This window comes from Hylobates moloch, unplaced genomic scaffold (genome assembly GCF_009828535.3).
Source record: "Hylobates moloch isolate HMO894 unplaced genomic scaffold, HMol_V3 SCAFFOLD_11, whole genome shotgun sequence".
NCBI lineage: Eukaryota > Metazoa > Chordata > Mammalia > Primates > Hylobatidae > Hylobates > Hylobates moloch.
This window is the reverse complement of record NW_026652286.1, coordinates 78,921,321-78,939,908: the sequence shown is the minus strand read 5'-3', so window position 1 is coordinate 78,939,908 and position 18,588 is coordinate 78,921,321. Positions and strand designations below refer to the sequence as shown.

Here is an 18,588-nt window from a genome sequence, read left to right as displayed (position 1 = left end):
GATGACATAAATCTGTCATTATCACAAATAGTTTATAAACTCTTCAAGAATAAGAAATCATTTCTGATTCCTCTGTAGTTCCTGACATATGGTAGATATTTAATAAATGTTGGTTAAATGACCACAAATAAAATTTGTGAGTTCAAAACTGATTTCTCAAACTCACTCTTAGATTTTTACCAGGATTATTATTAAATTATTTTATACCAATAATATCTATACCAGAGCACTTTTTCAGAAAATAACGTTAGCCTCCATTTTGTTCAGAAGTAAACGTATCCTAACTTTTTCAGTGCTTCAAGCATTTTTCAAGGTAGAGGCAGCCATGACTAATACACTGAGGTTAGTCAAGAAGAAAGCAAGACCCAGAACTTCAAGTCACATCAATTCAGTGGAGTTTTTAACAGATTGTATTTTTTCAAACCATGAATTTTGAAATATGCAATGCTATACCATTTCGTAGTCAAATGCTTTCAGTGTCAAATATCTATAAGCTTTAATAGAAATTCTCCAAAAGTAGTAATACCATGTCTAGGGTTTTCAGTGGGTGTTCTCCATATTGTGGTGTGCTGCCCAGATATCCCTTCAGGACAAAGGTACATATTCCGCTAGCTGCCAGAAGTATTGGCTCCTGGCAGCTCACACTTTTGTTTCTCCCTAGGAATTACCATCAACCAAAGGAAGCTATGTTGCTCATGATGACATCCCATCCTCAGTAGCAGGCTACATTCAATGACTGGTTGAAGTGGAAGAACCACAGCCCAGTTTCGGAAATTCTGAAGATCTATACCAGCTTCAGAGCTCCTTGTGCAAACAGCCTCTGTTTTGTCATTGCACCAGAATTCAACTTCTTATACCCACTCCAGCTTCCCTCAATCCCTCATAATTTTTGCTCTTAGCACACATACCAATATATTACTTGCATATGCATCTGCATCTCAAGTCTATTTCCAGGGAACCCAGCCTAGGACACGAAAGAAAAACATGATCAAGTAGGCAATAAATAAATGTACTTTAAATACTCAAAGGTTTTAAATTGCTTTTTCATACACAATATAAAGTTATTTTTTTTTAAAGTGCTGGAACAAGATAAACTGTAAATGTTTACTAAGGAGGTTCTCATGCATGGTATTCCAATTTTCGATTCATGACTGTTACATTACATAAGCAAAGCCTTCAGAAATGTCAATTGATGAAATACTACAGACACAGAACCTTCCAACTAGTGAACTGACATCTAGTCAAAATATGAAAAACCAAACCAGTGACATTGAATTTCACTCCAGGATATTCCAACATGAATAAAGATGCTAGCAATTTCTTCCCCAACAAAAATACACCAAGAAAACACAGAAAAATTATTTTACTAAAAGCAAAGCTATCATAAAAATGTGAGGGGAATTTCATCAGGTTGTTTACTTATTTTCCATATTATCTGCTTCAACCCTCCAGCCTGTTTTCTGCTGAGTAACAGGCACCCGAGTTCTTCCCATTGCTAAATTCTATATGCCATTGTTGTGTGATTCTCAATTTTTTGTTTCATTTATTTTTGGATGGAAGCAATCGGCAGCAGACTAATAACAATTTTCATATACTGTAAAACAACACATAATGAAGAGATTTGATGAAATTGTATAAAAACTCAGGAATACTTGACATTGCCATTGTGCAAAAACAAGAGGTAATTTTTATTGAATCTAAGGAATTTAGAAATACATAATAATTATACTAGCTATTCATTTTAATAACAGTAAGATTATCAATAAAAGCTCTGTCAAAAGATGGTAGAAAAACAAAATTTTTAATCCCAGTACAATTTTGCTGCAAGCTGTCCTCATTGCAGAGGGTCAGTACTTGAATTATGATACAAAAGCTTGATGATTCATCAGGAAGTTTACTTGGGAAAGCATGATTTATGAAAAATAACTTTCCATTAAATGTAAATGAATTTAAATGCTTCTTGGTAGTGCCTGTGTCATTTATGACATTTTATGACAAGCTCAGAAATACTCCTATGCAGTAGCATTGAAAGCACAATCACGTATATTTCAGCACATTTCCGATTCTCTTATATTAAAATGTGTGAAAAGCCGAGAAGAGAAAACTAGCAGAGAAGAAAGGGTATGATACTATACTGTTAAGGGTTTAATTTTAAAAATGACAATCCATTGATGAAAACAATAGTGCACCTGATGAACAAATAGATCACCTTCCTGTTACAGCCTGGGCTAAAGATGAACCAATTGCTCTTGCCAGGACTAAAATGAATCTAGGTGTATGAGTTACAAGCTGGTGAAATTCAAAGATTTCTCTTCCCACTGAAGTAGTACTTTAGTGGAACTGTTAAATACCAGAAAAGAAAAAAAAATGCTATACAACTAAGATGGAACAAAAAGCTATACCATCCACTGGTAAGCACTGGCAAGCTGTGACTTAGGTGTTACGTAGCAGAGAATGTTTAGCAAATGGCGGAGGCTTGGTTCCATTATGTTGCATATGGTGTGTTGCATTGTGTTGCATTAATTCCCACTTTATAATTTTGATTTTGAGAAGGTAAAATAAGAGACAGTAAACTCCCCAGGGTAATGAGTCTTCCTCCCCCCCCCCCATCAACTGAATAATAGAGAGTTGCTCAAAATTGTACTGTAAAAAAAAAATCACAACTGTGTGGCTGTGAGATGTTCAGTTTATCAAACTGGAACTATAGTTGACTCCCGATCTGATCTTTGTGTTTTCCATCAGCGAGTCCTAGTAACTTCCCCAGTTCCTCTGTAAACCGAGACCTCCTGGCTCGACAATATTTGGAGGAAAACACTGAAAAATCTGCTGCTGATTTCTTCCCCTTGTGATTTAACATTCTAGCATTTGGCCAAAGAAGTCACCAGAAGGCAAATGTGATCCATGCATTAATAAGCATTGAGTCACAGCCACACTCTACATAGCAGGACAACTCCGAAGTCTGAAGTCTTCCCTGTTCTGTCCACCTTCACCTCTTGCCTCCCTTTCCATCCAGACCAGTTCAGAAGTCTGCTGGCTGGTCTCACTGCCTCCATTGTCTCTACCTGCCTTCTAATTCATCCTGTACATTTTTATAGCTCTAATCATTTTGTACCAGGATTTCATTTTGTACATTTATTCTTTTTCCTAGGAAATGAACTTCTTAAATGAAAGAGCTATATATTATTTACTTTTTAATTTTTGTTCTATATAACCCAGGGCATAGAGATGGGCAAAGTTCCTTGGAGCTGCCAGCAGTAACTGGGGAGTTGAGACCTGGATAAAATACTGAAGAGGGAGAAAGTGAGGCGACAGAGCAGGGAGCCCAGCCAGGAGCTCTGCCATATGTTTTCAGTGATTTGGGATGAGGTTCCCAAAGCCCTACACCTTACATCTTGGAGCCCAGGATAGACTGGACATTAAAAGAATTTATGTTAAATTAATGAATAAGTGGAGGAGTGATTTACCAACAGAAACTTTCCTATAGGGAAATTAGTGTCTATTTTCTAAAATGCTTGCACAATAAATAAATGCTTTCAATAATAAAGGAAGCATTCCTTTATTATTGAAACACATTTCATCTTAGACCCAAGGGGCCCAGTGTCTTCAGTTGGCACCCTGAGTTTATAAGCCTTACCAAATCCTTGTAACCAACGCCTTATAGTTTCTTGAAGGCTACATAGAAACATAACTATCCTGTGTGTCATTCATTTAACAGAGGTCAATATATTTGCTGATTTGGTGCAAAGTGTGAGTGGAAAGTAAATGATTCATGTTTATTTCTTCTCCCAAAATTTGCTTCTCAAAAGGGTTTTAGTGCTGTCATCATGACATGGTCCCTTCCTGCTTGGTTTCCACCCTCATCTTTGCTACGCCCCCAAATACCTACATCTCAGCCATTCTCAACTAAAACTTCCAGAGTATGTCCTGACCCACTTACTTCTCAGCCTAGAAAACCTTTCTCTGCTTCATTATTCGCAGATTAAGCATCATATCACCAGTAAGGTGATCAGCGTCTCTGACTGACTAGGCAGGTTTAGGAGACATTTCCCTCTGCGTTATCACACCTGGTACTGTGTGTTTATTGTAGTGCTTTTCACGCTGAACTGTGCTTACCGTGTATTTGTCTTCCACGCCTACTAGAATGTAAGATTCTTGATGCTAAATATTATGTCTATCATGTTGGCATTTTCAGCCTGTGGCATTTGTAAGAGTGCACTAAAAATATTTATTAAATATATGATTCAGTGGATGGTCCCAAATAATTCATTTTGGACATTTATAATAGTAGACATCTTTAATAGAACTTGAGAGATAGTGGTGTCAGGGGATGCCAAAGGTGCCTTTTGTAGTCCATCCCTTCCACCAGCATCTAAAGGCTGACCTCACTTCTCAACCAGGAAAACTCATATTACTTCCTGAAACCTGCAGACTCCACTTGGCTCAGATTCAATGTGCAAAACAGTTTATAGCTGACCTATTTCATTTTTCTGTTTCTGTCATGGGCTTCTCACCAGCCAGTGAAAGATACTCACTTTAAAAAACTAAGTGATAGGCTGGGTGCGGTGGCTCACGCCTGTAATCTCAGGACTTTGGGAGGCTGAGACAGGTGGATCACGAGGTCAGCAGATCGAGACCATCCTGGCCAACATGGTGAAACCCTGTCTCTACTAAAAATACAAAAATTAGCTGGGTGTAGCAGTGCATGCCTGTAATCCCAGCTACTTGGGAGGCTGAGGCACAAGAATCGCTGGAACCCAGGAGGCGGGGGTTGCAGTGAGCCGAGATCATGCCACTACATTCCAGCCTGGCGACACAGCAAGACTCCATCTCAAAAAAAAAAAAAAAAAAAACCAGAAACAGACAAAACAAAACTAAGTGATATTACATAGCAGTTCACCAAAACTATTTTTCCCAATTTTTGACTAATTACTTAATGTGAGCAAGGCTGGCTTGCCTCCCCTGTAACAAGAAAAATATTACGTACTAGAAATAATATTATTATTTGGTCTCATTTGTGTCTAGTACAGTGCTGGGCACACAGTAAATTCTGAAATAGAAACAGATTGGCTAGCTAATCCCTGCAAGGCTGAGCTATGGGATTCAGGAATACCTGGGGCATTGAAATCTGATATCTCCCAGCACATTCAACAGACTCTGAATTCCAGATTAACCAGGCCACCTCTGAGAGCACACACTGAATGCTGCAGCCATCTGGAAACTGACTTTTTAATTTCTCTGTGCAGTAGAGGTGAAATGAAAGTTCAGCTGCAAATTTAAATGCTTTTAATATGATTAGAGGCTATTAAATATTTAAGTGTGAATTAAACTGATATTTGTGTAGTGACAAGTAGAGTATTGAAAGCAGGGAAATGAGCCCTGGTTTCTATCTCAGCTAAATCTTGTCTCTGGCTTCACTGTATAGGAATTCAGAGGCAAACCAAGGATTTAAAAGTATGTCCTAATTCATCAGATGAACACTACCATCTATAAGTTGGATAAAAGGATTTGGAGACTTTAATATGTGACTAACTCTTCCATCTATATACTGGAAATTAGGAGTTAATGACTTTGAGGCCTGGGAAGTAAAATAGCAGAAACATACATGATGATGCCCACTAGAACTGAGAACATGTTTTAAAAGAATATTATTTTCTTCTCCTTCCTACCCTCAAAACCATGGTGTCTTGTGCCCAGGAGCTCATCTGCTAAACCAGAAGTTTATTGTCAGAAGGCTGCTTCTCACATACATCGTGCTTTTCCCATCTTCATAACTTGGCTTTGGCTCTTTCTTCTCCACGGAATGCTCTCCTGGGATATTCTTTCACTCCCTGTTGTTCTTGAAAACTTCCACTTTCTCTGCTAGCCTTACTCCAGTTGTCATCTTCTCCAGGCATCTTCCAGTGATTCCTCCTCCAGGCTCGTACAGCACGGGGAACACAGAACTGGCTTAATGTGCAGCAATAATATTTTGTTACTACGCATTTTTGTAAGGTTCTCTTTGATCTCTTTGATGCAGGGACTCTCTCAGGCTCATCTTTGTATCCCTGTAACTTAGCACAGTGTTTCACACATAGAAGATGCTCAATAAACAGTTGCTGAACTGGACAACACAAAATTTCCCATTACCTTTAATGTCTTTCCTTCGCTGCTACTTTTCTCTTCATTACAGCCTCTTTCTTCAGGGTGCAGTAATCAATTGTGGACCCTGAGTTCCAAAACACCCATCAAAACTGCTAACAGGCCATGTCCTGTCAGTGAGCCCTGCTTCTGGGTCACCTCATGCACATTCTCATCACACCAATGATGAGAACCTTAACACTCTCCTTGTTGACAGCCTTGATTTTGTAGATGGCCAGAGGGTTCAGCACGTACTCATACAAAGTCACCCAGCCAGTTGGTGACACTACTGAATAGAGAGCCTAGTTGTACCATTTTTAATTTTAAACTTTTCACACTTTCCACCTTGCTTTTTTTGTATTCCATTTTATCAAGACTGGTTGGAATATTTAATATATGATGAACTAATCCATATAAAAAGGTAGACTACTCCAACAGAAATAATACTTCTCGAATGGTGGAAATATCAGTCACCAAGACGAAAATTATATAAAGATATTGATAGGTGATGATGCCCTTAAATCACTCCAAGTATGCAAATTCCTACTTTATCTACACCTAACATTGTTTTGTGTTTACTAAGACCTTGATGAGGATGCATGCCAAAGACATTATGTGCTTCACTGGGGAAGTTGAGTTTGGAAACAATAGACTTAAAAATTGCCAGGAAGTGACTTGCAAAAATATCCTGAAGTGCCAAAAGAGATCTTCAAGAAAAAGGACCTCATTTTCTGAAGAGGTTACTGTTTAGCTTCAACAGTTTGAAGGCAATGAAATGCCAGAAATGCTGGCCAACACTGGGAATAATAAAGTAGAAGAATTTCAACAAGTTAGGAAAGTGGTTCTTTTGTCCTGTGAGTACCAAGGAAATCAAGACATAATGCCTAAAGCTGAAAGTGCTGACATTGTACTTTTTATTTTTCTTCCTGTTTGTTGGACCAGTTTACAGAGAATACAGCCAAGAGTTTTTCTTTGACGAGGTTCACTAAGGGAAACATAGAATACTCCCAAGAGATTTTTTTTGGAAGGGAGGTGTGCAGAATTTCATTTCTGGATCCATTTTCTCATTAATAGGTTTACTATCATCCAGCGAATGTTATTGGAGAAATGGATTCAATACCATGGCTCAAAAGCATGTTTCCTTCAACCTCAGAGTCTGATGAGTTGCAAAGCTATGACACTGGCAAGACTTTTGGCATCTGTGCTGGAGTTGTGTTTCCATATTTGCAGAAATAATCTACTAACCTATGGAAAAAAACACAAAACAGCTTGCATATGTATGTAAATTATTGACAAAAAGAAAATGTTTCTCCCTGGTGTAGAGCATCTGTGTTAAGGGAAAAAATTATGGATGCTGGGTCAATAATTCCCGGCTTCCCTACTCAATGATGAAACTATAAGGAAAGAAGCAAGGCCCCAGCCACTCTAACCATCCCATCCATCTCAGCTGGGAGGCTTTAAAAGCATGATGCATAGTGAATGCTTATGCCACCAAGTTGTTACAAGTAAACATTACTTTGACACTTATTGGTTTCTGAATAAAGCCTAATGTCCAGCCTAGATATGTGTGCTCAATAACTTCTTTCTAATGGGCACTGTTTGTTTGAGATTTTCTGAGATACAGAGTGTGGAGAAAATCTCAACCAGTTGCCAGGTTATACTCACTCCCAGCAGCAATGGTCCCTCCAACATGTGCTACTGGAGTGAGAATGGGTGGGCAGCTAATCCCCCTTACCACTATATCAAGGTCCTCCTGGACAACCAGGATGTTAACATCCAAATCACAGGAATTTTCAAGAAAATAAGCTGTTTGATGAAAATGTGTCCATAGGAGTAACTACCCTGGTGGGAGGCTGAGTTCATATTAGGTCAAATGCCAAGTTGATTCTGGGTCAAGGCAAGGATGTCCCCTGGAGATCACGTTCCTCCCAAACCAATCTTGAACAAAATGCTAAAATTAAAATGCTTAAAAACTTCAATGTTAGTCCAAATATCTTTATTTTAAGAAGACACTCTAGAAATTATGTTAGATACTGCCCATCATTTGGTGTTTTTGCAGTGCTTATTCTAGTTGAGACCAGATGGAACAGAGTGGAGCATGTGACAGCACCCACAGTGATGACCAGGTGGTCGTCTAGGGCTGATGAGTGGCAATCAGTGGAGAAGTATTTGTGGTCTGGAAATGCCATTACAGATTTAGTGTCTATGAAGGAATACTTTAAGAGTAAGTGAACAGCTTGGCATTTGGCTGGAGGGAAACAGGAGGAAGCCCTGAAATCCATTCTCTGATATTTTGAATTATTATTTAGCACACTACTAAGCATATGTAGCAGCTTAATAAAAATTTACTGAGTTGTGCTAGTCTCTAACAGTGTATTTTTGTGTGTGTGTAGGATCTGGACCAACTGATTTATTTATTGAGACTGATTTGCACTGTATCACCCAGGCTGGTGTGCAGTGGCACGATCTCAGCTCACGCAACCTCCACCTCCCAGGTTCAAGCAATTATCCGACCTCAGCCTCCCAAGTATCTGGGATTACAGGTGCCCACCACCATGCCAGGCTAATTTTTGTACTTTTAGTAGAGATGGGCTTTCACCATGTAGCTAGGCTGGTCTCAAATTCTTGACCTTATGTGATCCACCCACCTTGGCCTCTCAAAGTGCTGGGATTACAGGTGTGAGCCACTGCGCCTGGCCAGGATTAGCTAGTTGCTTGTTTCCTGGTGTGCTATCAAAACTACTCTAGGCCACAGTGTTTCCACTTTTTAAATTAGGTATTTGAATGAACTCCAATTGTACTCTCAGAACTTCTGACTTCTTCTTGAATCATAGCTTCTTATTTCATTGATTCCCAAAAATGTTCTTAGTAAATGGCTAGAGGAGCCAAGTGTCTGGAAATCTTGGGGAGAAGGTCCACAGTTATCGAGGCTCTTCTTAGTGTCCTCTTGACTACAACCCCACATCAGGAGGCATTTTCTCCATGACAAACCTGCAAATTCTGTGAGAAGGTAAATGAGAATGCCTGCTTAGGGGAGGAATGAATGCAGATTAAAGTCTGCTGTTTGCCAGACACTGTTCTAGAACTTTAACATACCTTATTTATTTAAGTCACCACATCTCTACAAGGGGGGCACAGTATTATATGCTGTGCTATAGGGGAAGAATTAGAGACTCAAAGAAGGTAGGTAATTTTCCCAACCTCTGGCATCTTATAAAGAGTGAATTCAGGATTTACCATCTCTACTGTAAGACTGCAACTCGTTAAGACCATCGTCATCTCTCAACCGAACCACTGTAATGGATAGCTAGCTTGTTTCCAGCTTCCACTTTTCCTCCATAAGTTTATTTTGCAACAAATGCAAGCACAAATCATATCATAGTAAACCTTGCTTAAAAGTTTTCAGTAATTTCCCACTACTCCTAGAATAAAACCCCATGGCCTATGAGATTCTCCATGATCTCTCTCCCCTCTGCCTCTTCTACAATTCTCCTGGCCTTTTGAAAAGCCCTGACACTTCTCAAACTTGTTCCCTGCCTAGGCCCCTTGCACTCACCATTCTCAGTGCCTGGAACACTTCCTCTACATCCGTTAAGGGGCTGGCTGCATCACCTTACTCATAGCTACCCCTCAGTGTCCATCCCATTGTCCTATGTCATTTTTATAACAGTTTAATATATATACATATGTAAACAAAATTATTAATTTGGTACATGTCTTTCTTATCCACTAAGGTATAAGCTTCACCTATCTCCAGCATGTAAAACAGTGTGGTGGTTGGAACTGTTTTATAAAAGAATTAATAAATTCATCCGTGCATGCAAAAAGTGATTTAAGGATAACCTATACATGCAGATTTCTTCCCATTTATCTTGGCATTTTATTTAAAGGTTAAAATAAAAAAGCACACAAAGACATGAAATGGATCCTTTAAAAACATTTCTCCTTCCAAGGAAATAGATGTCTTCTCTTACGTACACAAAATAAAAGCCTTTTCACAAAATACTGTCTCCATGAAAAATAAAAAGCCCCAAAACGTCGCTCTCAATCATTAGCCAGCTTGGCACACATATAGGGTCTAAAACTGCCATCCCATAAGCTAAACACATGAAGGCAATGATTGTAGGAATCTCACCAAACCCTTTGCTGTTGTTCCTCACCTATTCCCACTCTTGCCCTCTATCCTTTAGGTTACTGATTTTTCCTCCAGTTCCCATTCACTATCCTGGTCTTCAGAGTTGACTTTTTTTGGTCTCCTTGACTTGCGAGGCTCATTTTCTTTTAAAGAGTTTGTCTTAGAATAAGTATGCTGCCTTTCTCTGTGTCAGCCTGACCTGTTCAAAGCACTCTGATTTATGCATACCAGATCCAACCCTCATCTCATGTTCAGTCATCAACACCCAAAGGCAGGCCTTCCTAGCTTTTATTTGAGATGGACTCTCACTCTGTCGCCCAGGCTGGAGTGCAGTGGCGCGATCTCGGCTCACTGCAACCTCTGCCTCATGGGTTCAAGCGATTCTCCTGGTCAGCCTCCCAAGTAGCTGGGACTACAGGCACCCACCCACCACAGCCATCTAATTTTTGTATTTTTAGTAGAGATGTGGTTTCACCATGTTGGCCACGCTGGTCTTGATTTCTTGACCTCGTGATCCGCCCACCTCAGCCTCCCAAAGTACTGAGATTACAGGCATGAGCCACTGCGCCCGGCCCTTCCTAGCTTTCTTTAAGGAGAAAAGCAACACATGCAAGAAACTGGAAAACCCAGGCTTGACCTTCACATCCACTCTGGGCTCTAGTCATCTTGGTCTATTTGCAGTAAGTCTCTTTCCCTCTTTGTCTTTGACTTGCTTGGGACCCTCTTTCCAACTTTTTCTGACTAACTGTAACTCATGACTTAAATCTTGTCTTAGATGCCATTATCTTTAGGAAAGCTTCTCTCATGAACCAAAGCCTCAATTAAGAGTCTTAGTTGATCTCCTGGAGTCCCGTATTTTGCCTTTTAAACAGCTATGTAATTTTTTGTTTTCTCATCTATGTAGTCCATAGGTGGACTCAACATAAGATGCTTGAGGGTAGAAACTCTTGTCATATTTGTTGTTTTCCTCCCGTTGCCTAATACAATACCTGGCACATAAGAGCTTAAGAATATTTTATTCAGTTACTGGGCTAACCTGCCTAGAAGCAGAAGAATCTCCCTCTGTTTTGCTTCATACCCATCCCTGACTTCTGGGTCTGAAATCTCTGTGGACCTACTTATTTTAAGCACACAGAGTTAAATAGTCCAGGTGATAATAGACCTGGAGAGTTCCTCTGGTGCTGTCGCTTGGCTGGCTCAGATCCCGTCTTTCCCCCACAGTGCTCCTGCTCACAAGCATCACCTGAGACCTATGCAGTACGGCCCGCAGCTGTGTACTTTCTACACCTCTGAAAGCAGGTCACAGGGAGCTCCGATTATGTCCACATTCAGCTCCCTCTACAGGGAGGACTGGCCCTAACATTTCCAATCTACAATAATTAACTTGATCACATCTTTCTGATTTAGAAGGTGAGGATAACTTTGTTAAAATTGTGGTTTTCTAATTCTACATTCAAGGAAAAGTCAAATTGTGAAACGATTTAATTTCCAAGGGCACATATGGCAATGAGCTTAGTGGGGAAAGGCATGAGTTGCAAAGTTCCACTACTTAGGGAAGAATTAAAAACAATCTCAGCTTCCCTTGTCTGAACTTTGAAAAGATGTGCATTTCAAAGGAATGGGGGGCCTTCTGAATAACACCATGGGCAGGTACATTCCTTATTAGGAGTGAAAGCTCTTACTTATTTGAGATGTGAAGGAAATATTAACTTCCTGTGTTATTATCTAGGACTATGACAAAGTTTTTAGTTTGTGAAATCTTTATCTGCTAAAACCTCTTTTGCTAAGGATGAACCTTGGGACTCTCCAAGTCACCAGAGTACTTGGCCTTCATCTATCCCTGAGGAAACACTGCTATGGATCTCTGTGCACTTAGAATAAAAGCTGTGTTTCAGTAGCACTGTTGCTCCTTTCCAGAACATACATATATACATATATATATATATATATATTTCTCTAAAACCTAGCCCTCATTTCAGTGGTTCCCATATCTGACTTCATTTTATATAATTGTGCTTCTCTATGCATCCTTATCTTTGCAAACTCCTCTACGATTTCCCTTCCCAAATTTATCCAGCGATGTCCTGGGATTATGTCATTCTTTTGAGAATCTGTTCTCACCATATTCTCATTTTATACTTTCTTTTTCTAGTCCTGAATCACACTGCTTGGTCCTTCACCAAATAAGATGCATTTTTTTCTCCTCTCTAGCTAGAGTTTACTTCTGTCCTCTCTTGAGCTACTGACCTGCTTTCAGACTGGCAAAGAGATGCCTTACTGTCTTGTGATTTGTTTACCTATCTGTCTCCCACTGTAGGTACCAGGCTCCTTAAGAAAAGGTCCTCCTTTAGAGGCCCTCTTAGCACAGTGGGCAGCACGTCAGTCGCATAATCTGAAAATGCTCTCTTTGTCTTTGTGTTCCAAGTCTTGCTCCTTACATGGCACCTAGACACTCAATGAACTTCGTTGAAATAGGTTTTTCTATGGAGTATTGGCAAGGATCTAACCAAATGCTGATGGCCAGGGGCCCTTGTATGTTACAGTGTTATGTGGTCAAACACCATAATCACCTATGAACAATAATACTTTTAAATGAGGACAGAGTTTCCTGTAATATTTTATTCCTTTGTCTAGCTTTAGAGTCCCAGAATGAATATTAAGTCTTTCAAGAAATAAAAGTATTGACAACTAGCAAATGTTTACAAAAATTAAAAAGCAATCAGCCCTAGACTAAATAAAATTCTTCCAAGACTTTAATTCAGTGGTTCCATTCAAACATCTTTCTTAGTTAATATTAGGAGTAACAGTTGCATAATTGGGAGGCTATATTACATCACCAAAACTTGTTAAATCTATTTTGTAAATTTAGTCTCAGGAAAGATAGCTTAGTCAATATGGATAAAAGCTGAGGGTAACAATATGGATATTGCAATGCTTCTAGATGATTATTATTTTCAGGAAAATCCAATCAGAACATTTTAAAGAGAGACAGTAATTAAAAACTGTTAGTAAAATTTCAGATCACATTGATCTCTACAGTGTCACGTGCCACTGGAAGTTGAAATTTGGTATCATTCTAATGACACTTTTCATTAATGATTACCTTGACTTTTTTTATTTCTATAATTCTTCAGATTGAAGGCGGAAAACACAGTATACCCAAGGAATGGTAGTGGGGGAGAAATAAATACATCATATAAATCACAAGTCATTCAAGTTCCTGGCTTCCATAGTCACATCCTGACAATCCTTGTTCACCCTCTGTGTGACAGCTCTGTAATAAAGAGGGCAAACATAATCAAACACTGCCCTTCTGCTTTAAATGTTCATTTTTTAGTGACACCAAGAGACAAGCAAAAGTATTCAACATGAATAATACTTAAATAAAATACATTCAAATTGCTGTGCAATTGTGTAACTCCCTCCGTCCCCCCACCCATTCATATGACTGGGTTTGGAGATGAGGTCTTTAGGAGCTAATTAAGGTTAATGAGGTTACAACGATGGGGCCCTAAACTGAAAAGACATGTGCATGTGAGGACAAAGCAGCCAGCTGCAAGTCAGGGGGAGCCCTCACCAGAAACTGAACCCCACTGGAAACTTGATCTTGCACTTTCAGCCTCCAGAACTGTGAGAAAATAAATTTCTGTTGATTAAGCCATGTAGTCTGTGGTACTTTGTTAAGATATCATAGAAATATGAAAAGAGAAGAAAGCATTGAAGACACTGTCTGAGAATGTGGATCAGGGTGAGCATCTATGAGAGTGTCTATGAAGCAATGGCATTTGACTTGAGACTTGAAGAAAGAGAAGGTTCTCCAGGATATATAAATAAATAAACAGAAAAGAGTTTACCCGGAAAACAAAAGAATGACAGACAACATATGGAGCCAAGAAAGAACATGGCACATTCAAGGAAAGGGAACAACTTGGTGTGAATGAGATACATGGCAGGTGGGAGTAGTGATGAGGCCACAATGGTGGTGGTGGGACAGTTTGTGAAAAGGCTTATGACGATGGTTCTGCCAGGAAAGATTAAAGAGGAGAGAGAGGCTTCATGCATTGAGACACCTCTGGACCATTGTACTAGTCCAGATGACAAACGATGAAGGAAGGGACTGGCTAGGAAAGGGATGAATTCAAAAGAGATTTGGAGATAGAGAAAACCGTCTTTGGTTTTCTCTAACAGGGATGATCCTGTTACTAAGAGAAGAAATATATAAACAGGTATTTAGATGTTGGAACCACATGGCATGTTGTTAATTATGTTTCTTTCTATTTAAAAAGAAAAAAGACATTCTAGAAGCCTCCGAGTAGGGAGAGAGATATACATAAGTAAGAGTAAGAGAAGGACTTTCCCTCAAAAAATGTATTACCTACAGGAGGACAAAATACAAATGTTTCAACAATGATATGACAGCATATGCTATATTCCATAATAAATGAATACATAATTTTAGAAAAGTACTTCAAAAGAGGGAGTGATTACATTTGGTCAGCTAATAGAAAACGTTATGGAATGAGTTTAGCTGTGTTTGAATCTCAGATCTGTCATCATCTGCCTGGATAAATATAGGTGCTGAATAAATGTTGGTTGACAATGGATAAGTGATAACTTTGGATAAATAATTTTTCTGAATCATCACTTCTTTTCTGCAAAACACAATGTCTAGAATATAAAGTGACCTGGCCGGGTGCGGTGGCTCGCACCTGTAATACCAGCACTTCGGGAGGCCAAGGCAGGCAGACTACCTGAGCTCAGGAGTTCAAGACCAGCCTGGGCAACATGAGGAGTCCCCATCTCTACTAAAAAAACAAAAATTTGCTGGTCATTGTGGCGTGTGCCTATAATCTCAGCTATTTGGAGGCTGAGGCAGGAGAACCGCTTGAACCCGAGAGGTGGAGGTTGCAGTGAGCCAAGATTATGCCACTGCACTCCAGCCTGGGTGACAGAGCAAGACTGTCTCAAAAATAATAATAATAATATAAGGTAACTGAGGAATTTCCTGTTAGCATGAAATAGGCACCCACAATCTGTGCCCTGGGGATGTCATTTATTCTTCCCAAAAAGGATCAAGAATCTATAGGTCAGAAAAGTGAGATTGCCCCCCCCACCCCGCTACTGATTTGAAAAGTCTACCAAAACAGTGTGTCCTATGCAATTCTGGAGACATCTGTGTTCACCCAAATCTCCAAATATCCTGAAGAGGCATCTGAGACTCCATTCTTGAGGTTAGTGGGGGTTGTGGGGTATGTGTTGGGAAGCAATGGGTGTGATGTGGGTGTGTGTTGCAGGGAGAGGGAAAAAGGAGAATAGAAAACTATATACAGGCTTGAAAATGACAAATTTCTCATTCTTCTGTGATATAATATAGGAAATATTAATCACTAATTTTTCTGCAGAATTAAACTTATATTAATATCTAAGTTTTATGTGAAAACTGACTGAAAATAAAATAGCATATCATGGACTACAAAAATACCAATTATTTCCTGGTTAATTACTTGTATAGCTTGATTTGAGGTATTAGCATGCGTTTTTAGAAATTGTTCATGGCATCTTTATATTTATCCTTTCTCAGATATTGAGCCAATTAGAAAACAATAGCATTGGTAATTCCTGTATAACACACTCCATTTTCTCCAGAATTGACAACCTTGCCCTCAATACCTACAACCAGCAAGATTGAGTGATATATTGTATATGTGACATATCATTGATACCTTACTAAAATGTATGTATGATTGAATGTTAGGGGATTTACAATACATAGAAAATGCAATCCCTTTTATCTAATATAATAAGATAACCAGTTGGCATTAATAATGTGCCACATGATTGTATTTAATTTCACCACACATAAAAGAAGATTTAGAGATTTGAAAATGTGGATGTCACCTCTGATAACTAAACAACATAAGTAGACAATAAAGTGCTATTAAAAAATGGAACACATCACTCAAGTGCAAAGCCCAGATGCTGGAGATTTTGATTCAAATCTGAACTCCTAACACATGCAATACTCTCAAAGTTACATGATAAAATATAGATTGTAATTACTTACATGTACATCTACCTGAAAAACGGATCAGACAAGAGCAAAATAGGGAAATACATCTGTCTGTTGCCACTCATTCTAAAAAAAAAAACCTATACTAACATGAGAAAACCTGATAGAAAACTGAAAATTGGCAGCTTTATCATTTTTTCTGTGACATACTAACATAATTTACAAATCCAAAAGTGTTTGCCAACTTTTGCCTGTGTCTTACTGAAATGGGATAAAGATATAGCCACAAGTGGATGGATCCATCACAGTGCTAGATGCCACCATTAGTAGAACCAGCCTCGATCCTCAGTAATAGCAGTGGGCTGTTGGCCATCAGTACTGCCAGTTTCTCTCCAAGAAGATGACCCTTACTTCTCAACCAGCGCCCTCAGGTATTTTTCTATTAAAATTAGCCCTCAAAAAAGAACTGGGAACTGATTTGAACCAAAATGTTAATAACTAACAGTAGCTTCAACTGGTTTCACATTTTACATTTCAGAGAACTCAAACCATTAAGCTAAAAAATTATTAATAGCAGGAATCAGGAACCTACAGCACTTTTTTCAAATAAGCCTGAACATCTAAGGATTTATTTTAGTCCTTATTATATAATGAAAATGCCCTGGGAAGTTTGAACACCTGGGCTAGCTCACGTACTCAGTATATATAAAAGACTAGGAAATGGAAAGAAAGGAAAATAGATGAAACTGTAACAGGAATTAGGCCTTAAACTTAATTTCAACTCAGTTTTTAACTCAATAATTAACTCAATTTCCCCACTTGATGTCATTTTCTTATTATCCATGCAAATATGTTCAGAGGAAACTTTGCTGTTAGAATACATTTCTGCTTTCTAACAAGTGGAGAAAGAAAATTACAAGAAATGGTTGCAACAGCTGTGATTCTTTTGTGGCATCTTGTTCTGGATCAGACAATGTGTCTAGCACTTGCTTCCAAGCATTGTCTTAGAAGATCATTAACGAAGATCTACTTTCTCCCATTTTGTAGATAAGAAAACCAAGAGTAGTTGTGAAATTCCCTCATGAAATATCACACAGCTAGTATGCAGTAAAACCAGGTTTAAAAACGATCCTTTAGTGGCCTCAAAGCTGCACTCTTTCCATTCCACTAAGACAGATAGGAATTTTGCAATTATGCAGTCAAGTATTTTCAAAGGTGTCACGTATGGGTTTGTCTATCTGATTATGCATTTAAGGGTGGAGACTACTGTGCCTGTGAGAAACTGTAGTTATATACCTTTGGGCCTTGAAACCTAAAGCAACTATAAATTTTCAGTTCACATAAAAATATTTCTAATTAAATATAAGGAATTAGCATTACTTGCATTGTGTCTCAACCTGTACATATGCAGCATTGTCATAATGATTCTAAGATTATGCTTGCTATAGTGATCTCAGCTATCTGACAGGCAATTTACCAGATCTCATTTTTACTTATTTAATTCATTTCTGTGCTCCTTTTAAATACGAGTGCCACACATGCCTGCTTCCAATTTATGACTCATCTATTTAATATGAGTTCTGGGCTTTGGATCTTTCTTCAATTGCTGTTATGGTTGCAATATCACTCTGTATAGTCCTACAAGGTCATTCTGACAAGGAGAACTCAGGTTCATTATGTAGGTGGCCTGGTGATCTATTATTACTCTCTTTTTGTGTCAGATAATATAATGAAAGCACTGAAAATGTTGTCCTGTTCTATAAAAATGCATTTTAACTTACAGTTTCTCTATGTGTATGGCCTCTGCACTGCTGATTGGCAACATCCTGGAAAATCCAAAGACATGGATAATAATAAAAAATCACTGTAAATATTAAGCACCTTTTGAAAATAAATACAGTGATGCCTTTAATCGTGCATTAATTGGATCATTCTTTTGTTTTTAACTCAAAAAGTACTTACCTTCCAGGCACTGTGACTCCTCCTGGAGGATGTATCAGAGAACAAGGCACTGCCTCTACCCATAGGGGACATGCAGTGCAGAGGAGATACAGACAAATAAAGAGAAAATCCCAATTCAGAAATCTGCTCCAATGGGGCAAGCACAGAGACTATGGGAGCCCTTAGAAATAGCACTTACTTCAATCTTGAGAAGTGAGGGAAAATCATTTTACTGGATCACAGCGTGTTATTAATGACAGATGAGTCTGGAGGGGAAAGCAAGAGGACTCTCACAAATAGTTTTGAACATAATGTTGAGAAATCTGGACTTCATTAGTGGGAAATGGGGGCCATTAAAAGGTTTTTAATCAGGAGGGTGGCATGA

At 38.8% G+C, this 18,588-nt stretch overlaps 1 long non-coding RNA gene across 2 annotated transcripts in view; it reads right to left on the bottom strand.

Annotated features, from left to right (window-relative positions):
• Positions 1-18,588, bottom strand: part of LOC131384592 (uncharacterized) — a 244,446-nt gene that overhangs the window by 168,941 nt on the left and 56,917 nt on the right. For both annotated transcript variants that reach the window (XR_009215597.1, XR_009215598.1), the window contains one exon: positions 18,044-18,088. This is a non-coding gene — a long non-coding RNA (uncharacterized LOC131384592). The remainder of the gene's footprint in view (positions 1-18,043; positions 18,089-18,588) is intronic.